This window comes from Tachypleus tridentatus, chromosome 4 (genome assembly GCF_004210375.1).
Source record: "Tachypleus tridentatus isolate NWPU-2018 chromosome 4, ASM421037v1, whole genome shotgun sequence".
NCBI classification, from domain to species: Eukaryota; Metazoa; Arthropoda; class Merostomata; order Xiphosura; family Limulidae; genus Tachypleus; species Tachypleus tridentatus.
This window is the reverse complement of record NC_134828.1, coordinates 62,098,605-62,119,143: the sequence shown is the minus strand read 5'-3', so window position 1 is coordinate 62,119,143 and position 20,539 is coordinate 62,098,605. Positions and strand designations below refer to the sequence as shown.

General features: G+C 32.7%; 1 long non-coding RNA gene across 1 annotated transcript in view; it reads right to left on the bottom strand.

Moving 5' to 3' along the window:
* Positions 1 to 20,539, bottom strand: part of LOC143249261 (uncharacterized) — a 35,579-nt gene that overhangs the window by 12,139 nt on the left and 2,901 nt on the right. The window lies entirely within an intron of this gene.

Sequence of the window (20,539 nt, the reverse complement as noted above, 5' to 3'; positions counted from 1 at the left end):
ACTAAATAACATACGTTGCGATTCTAAGCTGCGGAAGGTCTTTAGCTTGTGATATCTTCATATTATTGTAGCCTACATTAATTAATTAGTTACGAGTGTCCTGTGTACTGAAAGTATTTACAACACCTTATGTATCAGCTTTGATGGATGATCTAAGCAGTGCATCTATAACGTGTATTCGGAGAGTTCTGACCTAAATATATAAATGACTAAGTAAATCTTGTAAGGTTGCCAAGATAAATCACCAATATAATATCTCTAGGTTCCTTTCATCAAGTTTATGTAATTTCATAAATTAATTAATTATATAACCTTTTTTGTAAGATACCATATCATCTCGCATGTTTGTTGACTGTACTTAATTTTGCTATATTGTATAGTTGTGTTATATCAATGATATGAATTGTGTTTGTGAAACGTTGTTCTTTTCATTAGACCTTTGGCTTTAATACTTTCATAATAGTCTGTTTAATGATTAACGTTATTTAACTTATTATTGTGTTATGTTTTTTGTGGTGATTAATTTTAAGGCATTTTATCAGCTGATTTATTTGACACCTTGTTTCTTATTTATATGATAATGTTTTGTAAGTTGGTTTCTGTACGGCACTTGTTTTCTGATTCGTTTAAAATCCCTGAAGTGTTTGTTTACTTGTGTTATATCGTATCTCTGTGTGTAGGTGTGGTGTTTATAGTGCTTCAAATACTGACTGATTTTACAGCACTATTCTCATGTTAATGTGTTTTTTTTTATATTGTGTGTTGAGAAATGCATTTAAATATTTGATACATGTTAAGTGTACTCATTACGTATAACCTTATATTAGATTAATGGTCATTACATAGCCCTTTACTTTAATATTAGTTGATATTAACTTCACAGAATTTCTTAAATAATTTGTAATAAATTAAATATTTTTATAATATAAAAAATTTCATAACACTTTGCTTATAAGCGAATTCCATACTGTTGCTTTTAATACTTTGTATCAGGAAGTCTGTAAATTCGTATGCTTTCTACTTCATGTGTAGATAAGAACAGAAACCACTAGCTTATCTTACTACACTTTTATTTTTATTTCTGTTTTCTTACACTATTTGCAATTTCTCCCGACACATGGGAATGTGCAGAACTGTCACCGGTGTTACTGAACTGTCCTGAATACCAGTCCTAGCACGACTTCGCAGGGAACCGCGGCATGAGGGTTTGATGTCACATAGGTTCAACACGTTCACTGAGCGCAGCTGTTTGACAACGTTTTTCTTCATACTGGATAGAATTCCACCTTCGATATATGCCTTATCTACGACCTTTCAACAGATTGCTTATGCTGGTTGACGCAAAACCTGTGTAATATTTTTAAAGGTGCAAGCTAGGCATTTTAACAGCCACGAAAGATTAGGGGTGCTTGGATTGTTAGCACGTGCAACGTAAGTTGTTAAAATAATAGTCGCCACACCTTCTTTATTGGTCGATCATAATAGGTATTAGATAGAAATGTTTGTTAATAGCAGGTAAGAGCTCAACTTAATTATAAAAGATACATAACAAAAGGAACAGGAACACTGAAGTCGTTTACTCTAACTTTTCCATATTCTAGCTTCTCATCATACTGTAGTTTACATAGACACAAACAGGAATAAGTACGTTGAAACTCGTATATCCTTTCCTTCCAAGGGTTCTACGATGAGAAACTAAACCTGTCCAATAAAGAGCAAGTAAAATGTAACACAGTGCAGCATTTTGAGACATAAGAATAATTAATTCACAGATGTGTTGACGCTTAAAACAGGAAATTCGTTTAATTTAGTGTTCTTGAATCTGACTGCGGTAATTTAAGAAAGAAGGGGAGGCAGTACATTCGCTGGTAAAAAAAAGAAGAAGAAAAAGATTTCCTATATCAACAACACTTTTAAACTTTCCTATAATGAAAACGGAAAACATAAATTAATATGATCCGAAATACACGTGGTAAGAAACTAAAGGTAAATAAAAATAGTTGCATTGAATAAGTATACTGATTTATAACAAAACGGTACAAAAAAATTAAAATAATATGGAAAGAGTTTCGGTTTTACAATTTGAAAAGCTAAACTAAAACTGTGGCCCGGCATCGCTATGTGGTTAGGGTGTTTGATTCGCAAGCTGGGAGGGTCGCAGATTTCAAATTCCGGCCTACCAAATAGGATCGCCCTTTCACCAATGAGGGAGTTATAACGGCGCAGTCAATCCCATTATTCGTTGATAAAAGAGTAGCACAAGAGTTGGCAGTGAGTGATGATGACAATTCTCTCACTGCTAAATTAGGGATAGTTGGCGCAGATATCTCTCGAGTATCTTTGCGCGAAATTCAAAAATAAACTAACTAAAACTGTAAGTTAAACTAAAGCTTACCTGCTTTAGGTGGATAACCAATTACAAACAGAGAAAGTTTTTATCGGCTCAAACCATCTTACAAGATTAATCATTTTCACAATAACGTGTGATATCAGGACCTATCTAAGTGGCCTCATTTATAATCTCCGAGAACAAACACATATCACAGTATTGTTTTTGAAAGATAAGTAATAGTTTAGACTAGGTAGCAAAAAATGGTGAATTTTCGAGATATAAAAACACATTTTAAACTTTAGTCAGATATAGCAATGATACCAGCTTATTACACCAATAAAATACTTATACACATGAGTGACCATCACAGTCGTTTCTTTAAGCAATTCTAGTAAACTAGTGCCCTGAATATTTGGTCTGTGGAACATGGAAATAAATGTTTCTCAGTGAAACTGGAATGTTTAGTGCGTAATACTGTAAAGCCAGAATGAGAACCAACGATGCTGAAAAAATGGCCAAAAAGGGAAGGAGAGAATACTCTCACCCCTTTTTAACACAAGACCAACCTGGGAGTATTCTGCTGTTATTTTGTGCCCGAAACATGTGGAGGTATTCGCACACTCAGAAATAATAATGACTTAGCGTACGGCAAATGTATTTTCACAAGCATGAGGTACACCTTTTGGAGTATCTAATAATTGCCGGAATTTTCTTGTTCTCGCAGTATAGAAGAGTGATGATAAACTATCACTTCGGTCAGTAAACACTAGTTTCATTGTAATCAATGAAGAAAGACCCAAAATAGTTTAAAATAAACTATTTATCTTTCTAGCAGTATTGTTAAATATTGTCGTACGTAATTTGGGCTTAAGTATTGACATTTTAAAGATATAGGTATAGCAGTAATTATTTGATAGTATGCCCTACACGACAGATGAACAGCAGCTGTGCGGAAAGACTATTAACTGCCAGCCATGTTGTGCATACGATCAGTATACTGTACGAATGTTTAGAATATTCTTATACTCTACAAACAGTATCCACATCTTTGTGAAATGAGTCTTGTGGATACCACCTGCTGATGTGTTAATGGAAACTGCACATAAAACATTTTATCTTCTTCCAGACACCAAGCTGCAGTTGCAAGTCTAGAGTACCTTTATGACACTGTGCCTGCTTGTGAACACGTGGCTTCTGGAGCACCTGCGGGTTGCTGAGAGACGATTATACTGAGAATCTAGATATATACTTGCACTAAATATTCAGGAGCTTGCTCTCAGGTTTTTTTTTTTTTTTTTTATCGAATAGTTACTTTGAAAGGTTAAGTACAATTCGTTACCACATAAGTCGCTAATAGTGATTGTTGAAATAAAGGAAATGGCTCCAAGATCTATTGTAGGCAAAAGTTACGTGAATTTGATAAGATGGATCAATGTATTTCTGATCCATCTTAAAGGCGAATATCTAAAAGCGTTGAAGCATTCTCGTTTGTTTAGTTTAGACCTGGAGGATGAGAGAATACTTTATACTGAAATAGATTTTATTAATTTTATATCATTCCATTCAGCAGTTGATAGGACTTACATCATGTAACATAAAAATACCCCTATAGATTACGTGACAATTTAGGAAATGAGGCTGACATGCAACAGGTTTCATAAAACAAGCACTATTCTTATATTGTAAGAAATCGCGAGATGATTTTCCTACACTTTACATTTTGTATTTGTAAAAGCTCTGTAAAATGGCAAGAACATTGGTAAAATTAGAAGTTTTAAATGAGTGTGAAAGGCATGTTTATAACATCATTCCATCTCTCGTGTTATTTCATCTTTGTGTACAGCGTATGGTTTACCCTTGAATCCCAGAGGAAGAAAAATGAGTCATAAGAGCTCAACTCAAAAACACAATGGAAGCCAGGATAACCCTCACTCAATGTAAGCCAGGATAACCGTCACTCATAAACGTCAAGGAACCTTGTCGAAAGTTTTGCAAAGTAGATCTAGTATAGTGTCTGCTACTGTGCTGTCACCTACCACATACGAATCCTCCAACTGTGCAAAGCAACATTGCCAAGTTTGGTACCGCTAACGTGGCATAAGCAAAAGTCTTCTTTCAACAAGCTGACTCTTTCAATCAGTTTATCAAGGACAAATCTTTCTAAACTTATGCTTTTTTGTCCCCCCCCCCTTCCGGTGGCTCAGTAGTAATTCTAAGTGTTTATAACGCTAGAAACAAAGTTTCTATACCCGCGGTGGTTATTTTGTGACCAGTAACTGTTTATATTATAGTAATAACTAAATAGTGATTAATTTCATTTTATTCGAGCTTTTTCGATAAGTTAATAAAAGTGCAGAGAATATTTAAGACAGAAAGATTTAATCTAAAACAGAAATACAGAAGCAGTCTTCTTGATTGGTTAGTTGAAAGTTATAAAAATGGATGGAAATGTGTATGTAAATTGCAATTATTTAACAATATATATAAAAAAATGTTACCGTTGTCTACGCGAAATGTATGTGCTAACATTTTAACTTTTACAATACATTTTTCATATTCAAGTACACCGATATTCGCGATAGAAGTACCTAGTATATTCAAAAATCTGGTTCTGGAGATATTTGATGGAAAATTATATCGAACTCTCATAGCAAAGGAGATACAAAAAGACAGAAACAGATAAAATCCTTCTTCACAAACGGGCCTGCATGGCCATGTCGTAAAGGCACTCGACTCGTAATTCGCAGGTTCGAATCCCTGTCACACCAAATATGCCTGCCCTTTCAGCCGTGGGGGCGTTACAATGTTACGGTCAATCCCACTATTTGCTTGTAAAAGAGTAGCCTAAGAGTTGGCTGTGGGTGATGATGACTAGCTGCCTTCCCTCTAGTGTTGCACTGCTAAATTAGGAATGGCTAGCGCAGATAGCTCTCGTATAGCTTTGCGCGAATTTCAAAAACAAATAAGCCAAACAATTTTTACAAACATACACAGTATGAACCACAGCTTATTGACTTGTTAATATGACCTTTCACCCTATACCGTCTTATGTTTACATGATTACTTCTCAGTAAATCCGAGCATCAATAAGCTTAGAGCTTCCTCAGGAGCACACAGTTTCTTTAATGAACTTTGTCACTGAAATCAAGACCGTCGTATTCTAAGAATTAAACTATTCAAAAGAGTGTATCATGGAAGTTGTCATTTTCATTTATATTATTACGAAACCTGTGGTGCTTACGTAGAGAATATAGCATCAACGTAATTGTTATATAAAGAAATAATATCTTACAAAGTAAAAGCAAAGCCTAAATATATTTTGTACTTAGAACCATGGATTGGTACACATAATTTATCTACACAACAGCCTTAATAAAAGTACATCCTAAGATAAATTTAACCCTTGAAACTACAAATAATACCTCCGCACTTGTCTTCCTGAACACTTTTCTGATACTAAAATATTTTTTTAAATGCACAGATCTCTACACAGTAAAAATAGTAAGAAACAAATAATTCTATACTATGAGCCACACCATCACCCTTTCATGAAAGAAAGAGGATGGTGGATCATTTACATAGGATACAAAAAACGTGCTCGGACCCAAAAGCATGGTATTACAAAGATTGAGATGAAAAACAAGCAAAATGCAGTGACGTAACTTACGCAACAAAATAACAACAAATATTGAACCAGACGGTACAAGGTTTCTCCAGCTACATGGATGATATTGTATATGAACAACAAATTGACCAAGCAATTATACAAATCTGTAAAAGTGTCCGGTGGTCCAGTTAGAATTAGAAAGAAGCCAGGTATGGCTCTAAAACATCTTCTTACTTGATCTACTTTCATACCCAATATATATAATACAAAAAAAAAAACTATTTTGTTAACTACTCAAGTGGGAAAGAAAAGTGCTTAACAAAGAATACCGTATATCGTTTTACTTCACATGCGTATCAAGTAAAGCATCTTACTATAGAGAAATTGGAAGACTCTTCTATGAACGTATCAATGAATACATTATGCAAATAAACGAAACGGAGGTGGTAAATATTTGCAGCGACTGAGCACTGTATCTTGAATCATGGTGCACTAAAGACAGCTTCCTCACTAACGTTTAAAATTCTCACAAAAACAGACAATTTCTTAGATCAGAACTTTAAAGAAATCACCTGTTATAGAAGAATATAAACCAATCAACTAATATAATGAATGACCACTTTCTTAAACGTAACTGAAAGAAAAACTTCTTATATATAATAACTTATTTACTCTGTCTGATTTTATTAAACTTAACTAAACTTCTTGTACATAATAACGTATTTACTCTGTCTGATTTTATTAAACATAACTAAACTTCTTGTACATAAAAACGTATTTACTCTGTCTGATTTTATTAAACTTAACTAAACTTCTTTACATAATAACGTATTTACTCTGTCTGATTTTATTAAACTTAACTAAACTTCTTTACATAATAACGTATTTACTCTGTCTGATTTTATTAAACTTAACTAAACTTCTTGTACATAATAACGTATTTACTCTGTCTGATTTTATTAAACTTAACTAAACTTCTTTACATAATAACGTATTTACTCTGTCTGATTTTATTAAACTTAACTAAACTTCTTGTACATAATAACGTATTTACTCTGTCTGATTTTATTAAACTTAACTAAACTTCTTGTACATAATAACGTATTTACTCTGTCTGAACTAACTAAACTTCTTTACATAATAACGTATTTACTCTGTCTGATTTTATTAAACTTAACTAAACTTCTTGTACATAATAACGTATTTACTCTGTCTGATTTTATTAAACTTAACTAAACTTCTTGTACATAATAACGTATTTACTCTGTCTGATTTTATTAAACTTAACTAAACTTCTCGTACATAATAACGTATTTACTCTGTCTGATTTTATTAAACTTAACTAAACTTCTTTACATAATAACGTATTTACTCTGTCTGATTTTATTAAACTTAACTAAACTTCTTGTACATAATAACGTATTTACTCTGTCTGATTTTATTAAACTTAACTAAACTTCTTGTACATAATAACGTATTTACTCTGTCTGATTTTATTAAACTTAACTAAACTTCTTGTACATAATAACGTATTTACTCTGTCTGATTTTATTAAACTTAACTAAACTTCTTTACATAATAACGTATTTACTCTGTCTGATTTTATTAAACTTAACTAAACTTCTTGTACATAATAACGTATTTACTCTGTCTGATTTTATTAAACTTAACTAAACTTCTTTACATAATAACGTATTTACTCTGTCTGATTTTATTAAACTTAACTAAACTTCTTGTACATAATAACGTATTTACTCTGTCTGATTTTATTAAACTTAACTAAACTTCTTTACATAATAACGTATTTACTCTGTCTGATTTTATTAAACTTAACTAAACTTCTTTACATAATAACGTATTTACTCTGTCTGATTTTATTAAACTTAACTAAACTTCTTGTACATAATAACGTATTTACTCTGTCTGATTTTATTAAACTTAACTAAACTTCTTGTACATAATAACGTATTTACTCTGTCTGATTTTATTAAACTTAACTAAACTTCTTGTACATAATAACGTATTTACTCTGTCTGATTTTATTAAACTTAACTAAACTTCTTGTACATAATAACGTATTTACTCTGTCTGATTTTATTAAACTTAACTAAACTTCTTGTACATAATAACGTATTTACTCTGTCTGATTTTATTAAACTTAACTAAACTTCTTGTACATAATAACGTATTTACTCTGTCTGATTTTATTAAACTTAACTAAACTTCTTGTACATAATAACGTATTTACTCTGTCTGATTTTATTAAACTTAACTAAACTTCTTGTACATAATAACGTATTTACTCTGTCTGATTTTATTAAACTTAACTAAACTTCTTTACATAATAACGTATTTACTCTGTCTGATTTTATTAAACTTAACTAAACTTCTTGTACATAATAACGTATTTACTCTGTCTGATTTTATTAAACTTAACTAAACTTCTTTACATAATAACGTATTTACTCTGTCTGATTTTATTAAACTTAACTAAACTTCTTGTACATAATAACGTATTTACTCTGTCTGATTTTATTAAACTTAACTAAACTTCTTTACATAATAACGTATTTACTCTGTCTGATTTTATTAAACTTAACTAAACTTCTTTACATAATAACGTATTTACTCTGTCTGATTTTAGTAAACTTAACTAAACTTCTTTACATAATAACGTATTTACTCTGTCTGATTTTATTAAACTTAACTAAACGTCTTTACATAATAACGTATTTACTCTGTCTTATTTTATTAAACTTAACTAAACTTCTCGTACATAATAGCGTATTTACTCTGTCTGATTTTATTAAACTTAACTAAACTTCTTTACATAATAACGTATTTACTCTGTCTGATTTTATTAAACTTAACTAAACTTCTTTACATAATAACGTATTTACTCTGTCTGATTTTATTAAACTTAACTAAACTTCTTGTATATAATAACGTATTTACTCTGTCTGATTTTATTAAACTTCCCTGTTTTTAGCTTTTTTTTGCTATGTAAGATATTTTTCTTTATATAATAATTATGTTTTGTGCCACGGACCTTGTAATAATAGAAATGATCATGCTCATTATTTAATTGTTAGAATATGACGTTCTTAATTTGATTGACAAAATTCATTTCAAAAATTCATGCTCCTGATGAAGACGTAAAGCCGAAACATTGAAGAAATGAAACATCTGTAAAATTCGCTGAAATTTACTCTCGTTTTACTTATTTGAATTATGTGTACTATGCTGCATCTCAGTTTATATGACTTCAGAAAATAATTCATGTTGCTTCATTCCCAGAAACAATAAGTGTTTCTGAAAACGTATATAGTTTGTACAAAAATGTTTACTTTGTTCATTGTGGGGCATATTGAAACTCTGTAGTAAATAAAAATGAAATGTTTAAAAGTGAGTGTTATTAGATGTTTGTGTTGGAAATAACGAATAGTGAAGGTAACATAAAATGGGAGAATAAAATTTACAGTTTTGAGAAGTTCGCGGTGAATGTCCTGAAACACCAAGTGTTCCCACAGCCTTATGACCTTAGATCAACAAATGAATTCCTTGGAAGCTAAACCAAAGCGAACTTCCTGACACCCCATAGCGAAAGGGTCGGGCTATCACATTTGTTGTGTTTGCCCTTCTACTACTTAATTTACAAACAGTACAATACTTCCTTGGACGTAGTAACGAAGCCCTGTACTTTGCTGTTGAATAAACATAGCTTGTCTAACACCTTCTTCAAGTTGGATTTACAATCTTCCCCACTACTCGTTATCTCAGAGTTCACACTGATTTAGAACTGACAAACGACTGTCCAGTTTTGTTGGTCGTAATTTAATTTAGATCCAAAAATCACTTACGAGAAGGACTATAGTGTGAAAGGCTTCTTTGTTTAAAATTTTCTTTTGCATCCGTTCCTGAACTTTTTCCATTTCAGCTTATTTTCTTTATATCAACAACGACAACGACCAAAATAAATACCAGCACATGATGTGAAAAACGCCTTCTACATTATCCAACTTTTTTAATATAATTTTCTCATTATGCACCATCAAAATTATGAACTCGTAAAATACATTTTACGAATTGAACTTAGTGACAGGGCTTGTACGATTAACTAAGTAAGCGAAAGAAAATGACTTCCTAGAGAACAAGTGTTATATTGTCTATTGATAATTGTGATGAAATACAGTAAAAATACAATGATTTTTAAATCCATTGAAGTAATAACTAATAATTTTGTTTTACAGTTTCAGTCGCTTTTATTTAATAAGAAATAAATAAATCTAAACAGATTTTATGAATATTTTATAAAGCATTCACGATTCCAAATTCTAAAATTAATTTATCTTTAACAAAATTAATTAATGCATGATGCAGATGCGCACTCATAAATATCAAAAAGTACTTTCAAATTGTTACATCTATTTCTCGTTTCAACCCTCTTTTTCGCGTTAGCTCAGTTTTGGTATATACCAAATCATCTTATTAAATCAGGGCTAGCCAGGATCAAAATGCGAAAGGGCGGGAGTATTAAGCGTAATTGAGGCTCTGTATTCATTTCCGTTATTTTTCAATATATTTTCCAGATCATCAGATATCATACTGTACCCTAGGATCCATTCAAAGGAAACGTGCAAGCAAACAAATGTCAAAATTCTTAACCCTAAAATAAACGATGAGGTCATAGAACCCCCATAATCTTTTTGAAAACCTTCTTCTGAACTATCTATACATCAAAAAACATGTTAACTTTTAATTTAAGTTCTAAAATTTAGATTTAATTCCACTAATTACCACTGGAGCCCTCTATGCAAAATCAGTAATTTCACCCAATATTTTGACAATTTCTTCATGCTTAGTGTAATAAAAACGTAAAAACTTTTATTTTCTAAAAAGTGAGTTATTTGTTATCAAGCATTACTTCGTTTTTGCCCGGCATGGCCAGGTGGTTAGGGCGTTCGACTCGTGATCTGAAGATCGCAGGTTTGAATTCCCATAACTCCAAACATGCTCGCCCTTTCAGCTGTAGAGGCATTATAATGTGACAGTCAATCGCTCTGTTCGTTGGTAAAAGAGTATCCCCAGACTTGGCGGTGGACGGTGATGACTAGTTGTCTTCCCTCTTGTCTTACACTGCTAAATTATTGACGACTAGCGCAATTAGGCCTCGTGTAGCTTTTAGTGAAAATTCAAAACAAACAAATACTTCGTTTTGTCATTTCAATCCAGCCTCAGAGATTGGCAGGCCATTAGTGGCCTATTGCCCCCGTTATTAGCCAAGAGATGAATGAAAACTGGACTTAAATAATACAAATTAAAGACAAGAACACCTGAAAAAAATGATATGATATGACTGTAAACACAGTGGAAGTGTATTGAAGTATGACTATATCATTGTTAAACAGTGATAATTGGAAGAAATAGCTCAATAAGTGACGCAAATGGTCATGTAATCAGTCTGTCATCCTTTTGAATCGGAAGCCACATGGTTTAGAAATGCAGTGAATCACCAACGGGGAATAAGGTTTTGTGAGTCAGTTGGACAAGCTGGAATAGTATTATATCGGCAAATATAGCATTTTGATTGAGAAAACAACGTCGAATATATCAAATGAGAAGACCTTTGAGATGGATAGATAAGAATCGATGGAAAGGTATATAGTTCTTGTGTGGAGGTAAGTAGTTTGACATGTGAAGCTATTCTTAAAGCATTATGTTGCAGGACCTGTAGCCAGTACTAAACGATGGAGGAGGGAGAAAGTTAAGCAGTGTGACAACATGTGAGACAGGGTCGAATGAAGATCTGCTACCTATATAATAGAAGAAATAGAATTAGGATAAATATGCTAACACTGGTGATTCATCGCTCGAATAAAGTTACAGACTGCTTGTTGAAGACCGTTGTGTCGTGTAAAAAAGAGAGAGTTCCGAGTGCGACGGTGGATTCTTAACAAAGTCAAGGAATGATGATGAAGGTGCAAGACCAGATTGGGTAAAGTTAGGCGATAAGCTGTGTAAGACGTAGTTGGAACATGAATCAAACTGTCACTGGTAAGAATTTATTCAAGTGTAATTACAGTAATGTTCACTTGACCATAGGGGGAGGAGATTTGTTCAAGCAATAAAGAATCATATTCTGCCCAATTGGCCTTACGAACTTTAAAGATGGTCTTACATATTTTAATTCCTGGTTCTCTTATTGTACCTGAATATAGAGGTGATCACTGCTGACTGGAGAAAACATGTTGATGGATAAAAAAGGTGTTTGTTTGTTTTTGAATTTCGCACAAAGCTACACGAGGGCTATCTACGCTAGCCGTCCTTAATTTAGCAATATAATACAAGAAGGAAGCAACTAGTCATCACCACCAACCGTCAACTCTTTGGCTACACTTTTACCAACGAATAGTGGGATTGACCGTCACATTATAACGTCTTCTCGGCTGAAATGGCGAGCATGTTTGGTGTGACTGGGATTTGGAGCTGATCCTCTTTTTACAAGTCAAACGCCCTAACCACCTGGCCATGCCGGAGCTGGATAAAGAAGGAGCTATGTAGAAGGATGTAAGAACAAACATCAGGTGAAGAATTTGATGCAGATTGACTAGGAGAAGGAAAGGTAACAAGCAATGTGAAGAAAGCAACTGGGTAAGTTCAGTGAAGGGTGGCTGGGGGAGCAGTAGCAGATTTAAAGTTGTGTGGGCCCAGGGGTTAATCATTTTTGTTAGATCCTGCATCCAATGTAATTTTACATAGAATAAAATTATCAATAGACCCTGTGGCTGAGCACCCTCTAGCCCCTACCTTTGTGGGAGTAGATGTCAATCATAATAATTTTACTATTAAACGTATTTTCTACTTCAGGAAGAAGGCGTAACGATATAAATGGCCGGGACGAACATGTGAATGCCTTCCCTCTATTTATTCTAAAAGGCGAGATAAACTCCATGAAGGCCCGGCATGGTCAAATGAGTTAAGGCTTTCGACTTGTAAACCGAGGGTCGCGGTTTCGAATCCCCGTCGCATCAAACATGCTCGCCATTTCAGCCGTGCGGGCGTTATAATGTTACGGTTAATCTCACTATTCGTTGATAAAAGAGTATCCCAGGAATTGGCGGTTGGTGGTGATGACTAGCTGCCTTCCCTCTAGTCTTACACTGCTAAATTAGGGACGGCTAGCGTAATTAGCCCTCGTGTACCTTTGCGCAAAATTCAAAAAACAAACAAACAAACGTCATGAAGGACACATGAAAATAATAGAGATTTATGTAGTGGTGAATGCTGCTTCTTTAAAGTGTACGAGCTAAGTTTTTATAAGGTAGTTTTCAGTCATGAGTTAGTAGATCCCATTTCAGTGCGGAGGATATCATATAGAGTAAGATAGACTCTCTTGACTATGACACCTTTGTGGGTTGAAACGGGTAACAGCACGTTCAGAATAATTGGCAACTTCCAGAAAGAATATGCATGTGATAAAATATTGAGAATATATCACAGAAGATAGAAACACTATAAATTGTGGAGTAGGACCAGTATCCATGAGTGTAGAAGGAAAGGGTCAACAGATGAAGAAGATGAATGAGGCTGAGTCATTGGGGTTGAGGTATAAGAATTTGCTGAATATTTCGGTGAAGTAAAAACAACATTATATCTTTAGATAAGAAATATCAAAACCCAGGTTGAAATTTTTTAATGTTGTAGTCCCAGATGACATTGTTTTCTTGGCGTCAGGGCTGAGTCGAGAGTTTGGTTTTGATAAAAGAGATGGCTAGGATTTTCCAGATGGTTTTGGAATTTCCTGTATCTTCACCACGGAGGCTAATCCGAAGTGGATCCAGAAGAAACATGATACACTTAATAGTCCAGATGAAGTAAATGACGAAATTGTGCGAAATGTAACTAAACACACAATCAAAAATTGTAGTTCACCAACGCAAAATATTATAAATGCCAACGTTGGAAAATAAAACAGCAAAGATCATATTCTCGAGAAGCTCTTTCTCTTTTAAAATATATAGATTATCCTAAAATTACGCATTATGTTGACCCAACTGATATGAAAACAAGTTGGCAACTTGAAGCTTAACAGTGTGTTGTTGCTTACAAACGTTGTTAACTTCACGGGTGTTTATTAAATTTTTAAAGCAACAATATGTTAATAAAGTATTATTATTCTTTACTCGACGTGAAGCCTTTGGCTCTGTAATAAGTAATACGTCGTATTGTTTTTACTGTTCAAGTTGTGAACTTGATTAGTTTCAGTATCAACCAGATAATGAAGTAGTACTGAATGGCAAATATTTTTTCTCGGACTTCTATAGTTCTAAATATCTAATATTTTAATTCTAATTAACATAACATAATAGCATAACGTTTAGGGACAACTAGAGACCTATTGGTCCATCTTAATTTTTCCATCGTCTAAACTAAACTAAAACTCTTAAACAAACAATTTTTGTAACCTTAAAACCGGCTAATATCATTCATATTGTTATCGAGTTTTCTCTTACACCCAGTTAAATTAACTGCCTCCACAACATTCCAAAGCAACATATTCCAAAGGTCAACTATCCTGTAGGAAAAATATAACTATATTAGCTGAAGATGGCCCTACCTTGTCGAAATGTATGATTGTGTTTCCTGATTCTGTGCCGTTAAGTATGAAAAAACGATGCATGAGCACAATCAGTTCACGTTAAAATCTTAAACACTTTAATCAGATCTCCTCTGACTCTTCAAATCCTCTAACACTTCAAATCCCTCTAACACTTTTTTTCCAAGAGAAAACAGTTTCAGAGATCTTAAACTCTCCTTATGTGACAACCCCACCACCCCAGTCACCATTCTCTGAACTCTTTCCAACAATTCAAATATAAAGAACGCAAAACAACGGTGGGACAGTGGTAAGTTTACAGAGTTACAATGCTAAAACCCTGAGTTCAGTTCTCTACGGTGGACAATGTAGCTTTGCTATAAAAAAATAAACCAATCCCAATTATACTCATAATTTAAATTGCGATAACCTACATGTATTATATTGCATTAATTATAATTAAAACCCATCTGCCACTTATTTTCCCAACTCATTAAATGACTTTGTAAAGCAGGAGAATCCTCATTACAGCCAGCAAAGGCTTTCTGAAAACCCATATGCATCAAATATACGCCCTTGCGCTCATAAGCAGCAACATTTTAAAAGAATGTTAAAAGTTTATAAGGGAAGATTTTCTCTTAGTGAAACCATTTTGGCAATCCAATAAAATTCTAAACTTTGTTAAATAACTTTGCAAGATATCTTTTGTTAAATTTTATAAAACATTTCCCACAACTAATGTAAGTCCAGTAGGCCCATAATTATTGGGGCAATTGTTACTATAGAATTGAAGAAAAACAAAGACAAATGTATGTTTCACAACAACTTAATTTCTTACGATCATGGTTTCTCCAGTAAAGATTTCGCCTGGTACAGACTGAAATGGTTTGTTAAAATGTTTACATATATAGTTTAAACAAATAGTCGGAAGTAAACTTGACATTCACCTTAAGAAAAGTGGGGTGAGAACTGGAGAGGAGCTTAAGTTGATTTTGCAGTTTTTCTGGATTAGTTGGTAAAATAGTAGCCCAAGAGTTGGTGGTAGGTGGTGATGACTAGCTGCCTTCCCTCTAGTCTTACACTGCTAAATTAGGGAGAGCTAGAAATTCAAAACAAACCAAACCTTTAATTCCGTTTTTGTGGAACTTTCTGTTTGACCAATGTTTACACTCTTGGAGTTTTTACACGTTAATTCATAAACGCCAATGCTGCTATGCTTTTCTATTTTATCTTTGTTGTTGCACAACATTTTTCCAAGATTATTTGTTCAGTGTATTATATGTTTTGTGGGAAGGTTTAACAATGTAGCTTACCGTAAATCATTTTTTGTTTTTATTATCGCTTGGTACAATATGTGGGTATATTGATTTCGACTATTTGGCTTTTAAAATTTTAAACAAATTGTCAATAAAGTTTGTTGTATAACCATTGCTGATAGCAATTACTTTCATTGTTTTTAATTCTTTTTCACGATCTAAGATGACAGTGGTACAAAGTATTAACAAAGTATAGAACACAGCAAATTGTGATCTACTGAAAAAGCATGTATAACGATGACATTATAAGTCGTTACCTATGTCAATATTTAGTGTAAAAGCATGGCTGTTAAGCTGCTATAATGGTATCACATTTGCTTTTGTAAACTCATCTGATTGCGAGCTGTTAGAATTTTAAAAAATTAGGCGATTGAAAGTTTTCGATCCACTAATAACATCATGTGGTGATCAAAACAAAATAAAATGCAACACTATTTATCGTTTAATAGTTTATTATATGTATGTACAACTGTGTTTATCGCTTTATATATATATATATACATAAACTTGTGCTAAGTTTTGTATGGATAATTACATCCGGTTTTATCTTGAATATATTTGATTATTTCAAATTTTTAGGTTTCTGGTGCGTTTTGGACTAAAGCCGTGGTTAATGTGGAATTAATTAGCATAGTGCCCATAAAACTTGCTACTGTCTCAACTGGAATCACTGTTCATCCATTCCAAATTCAAACTACTTTATTTCCCTTTATTACCCTCTCAGTAAAGATATTTGGTGTGCTTCAAGTACTGTTTAGACATTATCAATTGTTCAGTGAGTCTTCGGACTTTCAACGCTAGAATCCGAAGTTCTATACTCCGTAGCAAATACAGCGCAAATAACCCAGTGTGTAGGTTTGAGCTAAAAACCCAACAACTACCATCGACAAAGCAGTAAAGTGATCAGGTTGCTTCAGTCATTCTTTACATATCACTAAAGTCATTAACTGTGGTTTAACCTAGAGCTAAATAAAATATGTCATGAAATTCCAGTGTTTAACATTTTTCAAAGTACATTTCAACTGATTTATACACATTCTGAGTTAAATTTTAAAAATATATATATACTAGTTTATAGAATTAACAGTGTTCTTAGTTACCACGGTAAAATCCGTAAAATGAGCAGCAATAGTTTCTTTTTTTTAATTTTAAGTCCTATCAAGACAAGATCATGATTAAAAAAAATAATGAAACTGTCATGCTAAAATTCTCCAGTTAATACGTAAATGCATGAAAAATAAAGGCCGCTTCCTTAATATATCTTTGAAGTGTTTAACAGTGATATTAAGGTTAGTAGTTGTGATAATACCATTACATGTTTTGTGTTTATAATGGTCGAAGTAACAAATGTAATATTTTTTTTTTACATTTAATGATAATAGCTTTCACAAGTTGATATATTTTTATCCTTGAATCACAATTTTAAGCTTAATCCAAGTGTTTTGAAATGAAGGTATTTAGTCTCAGAATTGTTTTTAAGAAAAGTGTAGTTTCAGCTTTAATAAAATTAAAAGTAATAGTATTTCTACCTGAAGTATACATTCAAACCTAAAGTTTCTGAAGAAAGTAGTGATAATTGGTTTGTAATGAAAATCACCATGTTACTGTACAAAATTCTGTAAATGGAAAAAATATATATATTTTCATAATCCGCACGCAAATTACAGTAAAACAACAAACAGTTTTTCCACCTCGTAGCTCAGTGAATTTTACATAAAAGTTCAATATTACAAAAGAGCTTAACTTTGTTTTTGTTTGTTTGTGCTAAGATATAAAACGGCTATTTGCATGTGCTGTGCCCACTGAAGGTACAGAGACTCGATTATTTTTCGCACTATAAACCATCACTTTTACCCCTGAGTCACAGGAGAGGATAGAATTTAAAGTGAAAATATCTTGTTTATTTGTCGTTAAACCCAAAGAAAAAAATTGCAAATAAAAGTTCTCATATTGCTCCTCAGAGATATCGAGCCCTGGATTTTAACGTTATAAGCGCACAGGCTTAGTACTAAACAACTACGGATAAGGGGGATTGCTTTGAAAAATAAGTACAGTTTTTAAGCAAGTTAAGGTAGCATATTATTTTGACTGGGCACTCGTTGAAATTTGATAAATGATAGTGTTAAAAAGTGTATTTTAATAGTAACTTAGATGTTAGCTCGAGGAAACAGCAGGTAATAAGGATGACGTTAAGATGAGTAAATTTTAAGGGACTGACATCAATTTTTAGTAAATTAGAAAGTATGTTATAAGTAAAAGAACAGTGAATAACAAAAAATAGTTGAGAAGATAATAGAATTGTTTCTAATTGGATAGTGTGTGTTTTTTTATCAGCAGGGAAGTTTGTTTATTTGTTTAAAGTTAAGCACAAACCTCCACAAAGGGTAATCTGTGGTCTGCCCACCACAAATATCGAAACCTGTTCAAGTAAGTTTATTCTTTACTTTTGTGAGCTGCGGTTAGTAAAATTTGTAAACATAATCTACAAGTTCCACAGTGTTTTAGCTTCTAGAAACTTTAATTAAAATATAAACTAATTTATCATAATATATTTTGAGTGAACTTGTAATTTTAAATGCAAAAATTAAACTAACCATAACTCTTTGTACTTTGATTCAGAAATTCTATAAATATAATTACATTTAGTGAAAATAAAACAGTTCTTTGACTAAACTTCAATTTTCACTAAAAACTATTCTAAGGGCACAATCAGAGACATGGAACATGCTGAACATGATAAAACAACAGGAAGAGGTAGAGTATTTAAAGAACAAGAGGAAAGAGACAAATATAATAAAAATTAAACCAAAATTAGCAGAAAGAGATATGGAATTAAAAGAATACCAGGAAATGTAATACACGAGGTTAAAAATCAAGAACTTTACAGGAAATTAAAAATCACCCAGAAATGATAAACAGACATATAATATTGAAGTTAAAATAAAGCGAGTACTTTTAAGGGAAGAATTAAAATGAAAAATAGGTCGGTCGAGGACAAGGTCAACGAACTATTGTAGATATTGTAGTGAAATTACAACAATAAGGTTATGTAAGTACAGAAAGACATCAACAAGGTAGGATATTGCGTCATTAATGCAATAAAATAACTAAAAACAAATTATTAAATATAAAGATTAAACCAGCTGTACCTTCTTTATGCATTGACTCAGGAATTCATCTTTGAATGCCATCTGGTATAAAATATGAAATAAGAGAACTTACTTGATCCATACCTATTACCACTACTGCTTTACCACTTGTTATTAAAGGATCTTCTTGGACTACTCCAGTCATGAAATTACCAAATACAGCTCCAGAATTTAAATGGCGAAAAACAAAGGCCAATAGAATAACCCATAAACTGTGATGGGAAATTATCCAAGTAGTCATGACAGGTCTAGTTCAAAATCGTTTTCAGAGTGAATGAATGGAATAGTGACCAACAAGTCATCCATCATGCTGCCTATTTAAAAAGACTAGCTTTGATAACATTAAGAAATCTTCCTGCTGAGAACTGTAACAACTATCAAGCATTGGTAGCTCATTTATTCAACAGGTTAAGAGTGCCACACTAGAAAAAAGTATCCTGAGCAAAGTTCCAGAACAAAGTATGAAGGAAAGAAGATTTCTAAGTCGAAACTATAGAAGATTTGGGAAGGTTTCTCCATTTATCTAACCCAGGTGTTTCTTGTGAAATGCTGGGTTGTCTGGTTAATTCCCAATCTATAGATACTGTGGCAGACGAGGATAGGCTAAGAGAAAGTAAATATATGTCTTAAGTTGAAAACAAACTACTAACAGTGCCATTTAAAAGTTACGGGAATATTAGATTCTGTTGTATTGAAACATTACTTCCCATATCAATAGCGTAAAACAGAATAAAGTATTAGTTAAACAGAGCAAAGGGGGGGGGGGAAACCATAGGACAATAGATGTTTCAGGTATAACTTGAAAGGATATATTGCAGGCAAAGGTTTGTACAGAGTAAAAGCTCTTCTCAAACGACATTAGAAGAAAGATAATTGCTGTAGGTGTAGAAAAATCTGTCTCTTTGCAGTTGAGACCATAGAAACCAATAACTGATATTAAACTAAGATTGTAGAGCACAACCAGGTCAAACAAACAACTCAAAGTTAATGTGATTTCAAGAAAACTAGAATTAGCTGGATTTATGAGGTGACGTTCAGCTTGGAATACTTTGAGCAATCATAAACGATAACTTGTTACAATAACTATAAAGTAAATATACAGAAATAAACCTACATTCAATAATCCTTTCGAGGCTGTGAAAAAAATAATTGAATCAATTGATATACGTTTATTTTCCATAGGCTCTCTGTCATTATTTATCCGCGACCCGATAATAATTAGGAATACAAATTAAATTCAACCTTCATGTATCATGAAAAACGTTTCATTTAAAGCGATTTCATTACTTTGAAGGTTTTACGTATGTGTAATTACAGAGCACTGAATATTAATGTCCATTTTAACCGCAGTTTCTATCGTTCTAAATTCATGCAAGATAAACGTTATAATATAATTATTTTCTGACACCAGTGTTTTTCCGTTTGCTATTCCCGATCAAGATCACACCCTCTGAGGAGAGCCAAACCTTATGATAACTTATGCATATTTTTATCGATTTGCAAGAACAAAGACAGACAAACATATATTCTTCACTTAAA